We start from the raw sequence: 7,459 nt of genomic DNA, 5'->3' as shown, positions 1-7,459 counted from the left end.
CGCTGGCCGGAGAACAAAGACAGTCCTCCTCTCTGCCTCCTTGGCTAAATACTGCTTTGAAGGGTCTAGGGTTTTATTTTTTTTCTTCTTTACAAAGTTTACGCTCTAAACTGACTGCATTTGTGCACAGAACAGCTTCCTTCATGTGACTCATGCGGCTGCTACCTTGTGGGGTCGAATCTACCGGGGGAAAATAGAAAAACAAACCCTAGAGCCAGTCGCTAAATGACAAACGTTCTAGAAGTCAGTACAATGACATGAACAGTGCACAGAAACGCAGGGGCAGAGCCTGCAAACCCCCTAATTAGATGAGTAATCCTCATGTGAGTGCTGAAGTCATTGGCCCTAGATCACTTGATGTGCACCACAGGACTTCTGGAAAAAAGAGCCACATGCAATACCATCTAAATGAGGCAGATTCCATGTGGACACATTCATCTGCCTAGATTAATCCCCCTTTGCAGCATGTGGGCCTTCGAGTGTCCGTAATGTTCCCCTGTTACAGAGTTTAAAACCTGCAACTGTGAAGATGATTGATTTTGGGGAGGAAGCATGAAAACACGCAGCTTCAAAACAGCATTAGCTTGGAGTGAGGCTGATGGCAGATCGTCCCTGGGACACAGAGCACATGAGCGACACTGCAAAGGCAGCAGGGGAATAATTCATCATGTTTTGGGGGAAAACATCTTCTATTCATAGGGGCCTAGTGGGAAGCTCTAATAAAACCCAAAAATGAAACAGAAAAGCTGTTTTTGAATGTCCTGAGACTGTCCCTGTGGATCAGCATAGTTTGATTTTGTAACAGATGTCAGACAGAAAATGGGGTTGTGGAGCAGGAAAAATTTTAAAAACAACCCCAACAAACAAGAACAGGGAGTCAGTGCCTTGTATTTCAAAAAAGTTTCTGAGCAACTGCTACAGTTGGATGTTTGCTGCTTGGGTAATCACCATGAGCTGGTTTTAAAATGAAGCCTTGATAAAGCAGAGCCACAGAAGCATCTGAGACTTGGGCAACACAATGATTTTTGTAGCTTGACTGATGCAACCATGTTGGTCAATCTTCCTTTCAGCTAGCTGCCTACAATGACTATTTAATTAGCAGAGGTGGGAGAAACAAACAGTTCTTGTCCTCTGCTACAGTGTGAAAACCTTTGGTGGCTTTTGGAGCAGATGTTGCAGTTGAGTACAGCCATGCCACAGTGATGGCTGTGGCCGTAAGACCGTGGCCAGCATCAGGGCAAGCTGCTCCTCTGGCTGGAATAGCTTCTGTGTGTTGATGAAGCCCAGCCTCACAAGAGCCCTTGGAGATTTCAGGATCTGTGCTCTGGCAGATTGGGGCACTTGGGCTTTGGGCATGAAATAGAAGCTGAGGTGCTGTGTGTGGAAATTGTGGGTCTTTCTGGTAAAGAAATGAGGTGTCTCTGATGTCTCAAATGTAAAGAAACAGCTAAAGTGATTTTTCAGGAACACAGCTTTGGAAGGAGGTAGTAGTTAAGGTAGTAGTTAGATCCCAAGATCTTTCTTGGGATCTGGGTATATGTCACACTTGGGGAAAATGGTCTGGCAGAGACAGCAGAGTCACGCCAGACACCAGAAGGATAGTTCTTGCTCTGATGCATTCATTTGCTAGGAAGGATATATCAGGAGTTGGCTTCTCTTTCCTGACAGTCCTGTGATTGCAGTAACTCTACTTCGTGTGCAGTAACCATTGACAGTTAACAACCTCAACTCCGTCATTAACTCTAAAACCAGCCCAGAGTGTGGCCATCTGATCGTGAATATTTTTCAATGCAGAAAACTTTGTATGACAGATGTTGGTTTGCGTTCTCCACCCCGGGTGTATGTATTCAAACCTGAAGGAGGAAAGGGAGGTGAAGAAGCTGGGAAACCAGCTGCTGTGCCTAGAAGGGCCTCTCCCAGCCATGGCATCCTGCGTGTTGCCGTTCGATGTGAGAAGGGTTAGGTACCTTTTGATAGCTTTTAGGCTTTTCCCTGGCTCAGTGTTTAAATTCCAGCCAAGCTCTTCCCTCTCAGGTAAAAGCCTGCTCCTACTGATATGTCTGGTACTTGAATGAAATCTGCTACAGGAAAGAAAGGTCTTGGCAGGGGCGAAATCTGCTAGATATCCTTCACTGGTATTCATGATAACCAGGAGCCCGTTGAGGGACTAGAGCCTTCCAGGGGAAAAATAGGCAGCAGGGAACAGGCAAAAGGTGAATGTCTAATAAGGAGAGTAAGCATTTCTCATAGCAAGGAAACCATCTTTTGCATGTGAAAGCAGTGGGGAGAGGCGGCATGTACATGTTTGCTTTGCTCTTATCTATTACCCTTACCGAGTGGTATCATGATCATCGAGGCGGAGGAGGAAGAAGGGGCTGCAGCCCAACCTTTAGGGGCTTTAATAGCATGGACTGTCAAGCACTAAACTGCCAGTCCCGGCTGCCCTAGGATCTCCAGACAATAAATGCTGCCATCTGGTGCCCCGAGTCTGGCTGCACACATCGTTCATGTGGTCCGGCATCGGTACGCAGCGATGTTTCTACATGGTATTTGTGAAATGGAGAGAGCAGTCTTTGCTTACTCTTTGGATTATCCGATGGATTACCTGCGCCTCCACTAGCTTTCAGTGGTTTTTCCTACATCAGTACTGACTTCAGAGAGAGTCGAGTAGTCCTGCTAATAAAATGCTATAGAAAGGAATGTGGACTTCATGCCCTGCATTCTCCTCTTGCTTTGAGTTACTTCTTGTTTATGTCAAGACAGATAAGGTTATTTTTTCTCTTATACAGTGGAAAAGTGAGAAGAAAGCAGAGAGCTGGACTGTATATGTCAGAGGCCAATCTGAGTTTGAAAGAACCCTGATCACAAGATCTAGTCACCAGAGAAATCATCAGTTCAAAGACTTTTTTTTTTATATCATGATTCCTGTATCAAATATAAGAATGTGGGAAAGAAAAAACACTGGACAGATCGTATCTGTGACAGTCACCAGCAGACTGGCTTGTCTTGCTAAACTGACTGGACAAATACTAACCTAGTGTGGGGAGGGGAAGGGGTACACAGTGGAAGTGTGCATGCCGTGTGCCATGTGCATACAAGAAGTTTCATTCCACTCTGTTTAAGGTACAGAAATCAGGAAAGATGTCTCGAGACCTTGAGAGCCATCTGCTGGCACTATCAGTCAGGGTGATGGAAGGACAAGAGCAGTCATGCTTGACTCCACAGCCAGTCCAAATGTCACCAAAGTTTTGACAGCTTTGCTTCTGGTACGTTTTCCTTTTCAGTTTTCAATGCTGACCCTGAGCCAGATCCTGCCATTTAACGAGCTGTCGTTTGTGAGCAGCCCTTTCAGAAGTGCTTGCCAAGGTCAGGGAAGAGCTTGCAACCTAATGCTGCATTTCCTTGTAAGTTGGATTAATGCTCCTTATCTTGTCCTTGCTCTGGCAAATATCCCATTTCCCTAACTAGGATTAGGCCATCACACTTACCCTGGTAATGGATTATCTCACTGCAGGCTTTCACAAATTGGTTTGACACGCTGCTCACAGGAGTGGTACAGGCTGAGGGTGGCTGAGCATCATGTCTCTCTGGGGTGCACACTGGACTCTTAGTCTTGGAGTCTCTTCAGCTGAGAACCATAAGACCTGTACCACAGAGAGTAAAGGGGTTAAAACTGGAAGGGGGGAGAGAGAAACTTTTGCCTTCCCCTTAACTCTTGGATACAGCACTAACTGTAATTCCTCTGTAATTATCTAAAGATCAAAGAATGTTCTGTCATGAGAGAACAGAACAAGGAACGTTGCAAGAGAAGACTGGGAGCACACAGAGGCCCCGACAGACAGGGGAACGTGGGGTTCCTGCACAGCCTGGTGTGACCAGACCAGAGGAGCAGCTGGTTGAGGGAGGCTATGGAGGGATAACATTGGGAGAGACAGGCTCACTGCCCATGCACATAGGTCGCATGACCTGGGTTACTTTCTCCCCTTTCATGCTAGAGGAGACAAGGAGGGCCTTTGAGGAGAAATGGCACAGAACATTGGTATAATAAATAGCAGAAACAACTTGGTTCTTGTTCAAACAGAGAATGCAGGGAGGCATCTACACTGTGGTGTACACAGAGCCAAGGTAACCGTAGCCATTGCTAGCCATAGCCTCCAAGTTTGTGTGGATGCAGCTTCATGACTTCTTTTGCAAACCATACTGCATCAGTTCTTGTGTGACTGGCTTAAAGCTTGTTCAAGTAATTCAGCTACTGATCCCCATTATTGGAGCATGCAAACATCTCGTGAGCTTGGGTTCATCCTCAGCCCAGAAAGCGCTTTTATCCTCATCCTGCTGGGGGAAGCGGAGATGGAGCGAGGCTAAGTGACTTCCACAGGAGAGGCTGGAAATCAGTAACAGAGCAGGAAACTAGACCTACATCTCTTAATCATCTTGCTGCTTCAGATTTAAGGGTTACAGTTGGAGAATGAATAAGGCTGTATCATATTCCTGTGGCACACAGCACATGCCAAGCAAGCCTTAGCTGACATTTCAAAGACCTATTGTTTTTAAAGTGGGTTCCTTCCATCTGGGAAAATGTTCTATTATCTTGGGGGGAGGGATGCAGAAACTTGTATCAGAAATCACTTGATTCTGTAGCCAGTTTGTTAGATGTTGGTCCAAACATTGTTTGGATGTCAGTCCAGACCAAGAATAGTGGATCTGACCGACTACATGATGTGTTTACTTTGCCACCTGCTTTCAGAGACAAGCACATAAGCAAATGGCTGCTTTGAATGCTTTTATGTGTGCGTTTATCTTGCAAGAGAACTGTGTCACAAATGATGCTCGGAGAAGGAGCTCTCCCCAGACTGCTTCTATGTTAAAAGCAAGGGAACTGGGGACTCTTTTCAATGGGGGTATTTACATTCTATTACAAAACAAACACTGGTAGTATTTCACATGTGTTCCCGGAAAAGTAGTCAACAGTAGCTGCACACTATCTCATTGCTCTTTAATTTGGTTTGCGTCAGAGAGATCTTAAAGTCAAGAATTGCATTTGCAGATGCTTGGGCAGTTCACGAACTGCTGAAGCTGCCCAGAGGTTGTATCAAGTTAACGATGCAAAACCAAGACGGTTCACATCCAAATTGCAGGAGGCAAAGACCTGCTGCTTTCCTATCTCCTTCCTTCTCTCTGGAGGCCTGAGCCTCGCAGGGTCTTTTTTGCTGTGCTTCGGATGCTGTTTTCTATCTCCCAGCTCTTGTGAGGCAGCCTAGCACTCTGACCTGCATCTGTTTCCCACTGTGCTAATCCCTGTCCTCACTCAGAGTTGAAGAGAGTGAAAGTCCTGAAGTCTGTCAGACTTGTGCACAGACACCTAAGCAAGGAGTTTCCAATAAATATTGTCAGGAGGGTGCTTAGAAACTTCTTGCCCCACTGTTGAGGTGCAGGTTAATTGCTGGTCTAGACACAACTCTTTAGGTCAGAAGAAAGAGAGAACATTGAGTTCAAGTTAAACACGGTTGGACGGCAGGCAGAACACCATTATCTGTTAGAATTTAATCAGGGTATCATGGCTTTTTCAAAGTGTCATTGAGCCTGTCCTTAAGCAAACACAGGAGAGCTATGTGACATACCTCAGATAATGACGGCACCCCAGCTGGCTGCACTGCCTCCCTCATGCTGCTGAGCTGTTTAGCATTTACTCAGGAGGTAAAATGTTCCCAGCGTTGCCCCTTGGGTGTTGGAAGCCTTCCATCTGGGAACCACACTGAGTCTGTGACAGGCTGTGTTGCAGCAGGCACGTCTTGCAGATGTAAATGGATTCCCCGACTGGCCTATCTTTAAGATCTGGGCACTTCAGGGCATTTTTTTCTTGGCTCTTGGTTACTCTGTTTTGAGGCTTACCAGTCATTTTCTTCTTCAAAGTAACATATGGAAATGATTTGAGATCTGCTGCTCAAAGCAAACTTGTTCTGCACTGGGGACCATTTCACACAGCTGTCTGCCCAGTTGACGTGCAGCAAGACCAAAGCCAGCTTCCACGCACCATCTTTCAGGGTCCAGAGTGGTTTTTAGCCCACGGCACAGGTCACGATGGGGTTAGAGCAGGAAGCTCAAGTGCTCTCTTTCAGATTTTATGTTTTGTGATCACACCAATTCCTTGTTTTGTTCCTTTACCGCCTTTCATGTGGCAAAACTACAGATGTTGATACCAGATTTATTTATGCTGCAACTCATCCAGAAGCTCAGACTACTCGGCAAACATTGTGCATTGCTGGGCACTGTGTGGCAAGTACCCTTTTTCTCTCCTTGCATGCAGGTATACTGAAGTCTCACACTGAAAGCTGTCAAGTTTGTACAGTCAACTCCAGAGTTTGGCCTGGAACCCAGCAAGCCTTCAAATACTCTTATTGTTAAACAGGAATATATTTTTTTTTTTCCTGTCTTTTGGCTCCTAATCCATGGATCTTCCTACGAATCACACTATAGTCTCAGTGAGACATGGTGTGTAGCAGCAATAGGCGGTTATTTTCTATGCTAGTTAAAGCTTAAACAAAATACAAGACATGCCCAAAGGACACAGCATGAACTCTACCTCTGACATTGCCACAGTCCACAGTGAGCTTGCAGGTTTTAGTTCCACTGACTTTCTGATTGCTGGTCGATGTGGATTTTAGGGCTGTTGGGGCTATTGGCAGCTTCTGTTGGTAGAAGAAACCCTTCTGTACCGCTAAAGCTGCTTCTTTCCCCATTCACCCCTCCCCAAGGCAGTGCATGCACAGCAGTCACACCACTCAAGTGTTGCAGGTTGGGCTGTGCCTCTTCGGACCCTGCTTGTACATCAAAGATGATAGATTTGCATGATTTAACATGTAAAACTGGGGGGGACACACAAACATTGGCTGCTTCAATCTGACACTTGTTCGATTCATTTGCTTTCAATCCCAGTGGCTTGTCTGAGATGGTGGTACCTCATGGGCAGAACATGATACTAAGTTGGGATGGTATCTTCAGTAGAAACCCCTGCTGTTACAACCCCTGTGTAGCATTCCAGCTACCCACAGTCACTGTTAATTTTGCTGCCACTAAAGTACCTGTCAAGAAGCCTTTTTTGTTCTATGCGCACAGCAGGGGTAGCTGACTTCTATCCTCTTATTTCTCATCTTGGCTCACATAACTTTTTTTTCCCCTGAGCTCCCCAGTTGCTGCCCCGCTGTTATTCCTGGCAGAGTGCGATTGCTCATGGAGGTATTTTTTCTGGCCTAGTGATCTCTGATTTATTTTTTCATTTTCCTTTCAGATGGATCCAGCGACTCCTCAGCCACTTCAGCTTCAAGCTGCTCTTCACACCCCTTTAACACTGCTCCTTGTGCCCTCTCCCCATGTCATCCTCGCTGTTCCAGGCACAGCCGCCTTACCTGGCTGCCTTGCCCTGGATCTCCTTCCCCTCAGCTAACCCGTTGTGCTGGTG

This window comes from Gymnogyps californianus, chromosome 19 (genome assembly GCF_018139145.2).
Source record: "Gymnogyps californianus isolate 813 chromosome 19, ASM1813914v2, whole genome shotgun sequence".
Lineage (NCBI taxonomy): Eukaryota > Metazoa > Chordata > Aves > Accipitriformes > Cathartidae > Gymnogyps > Gymnogyps californianus.
The sequence above is the reverse complement of the archived record's forward strand: the minus strand, read 5'-3'. Positions refer to the sequence as shown.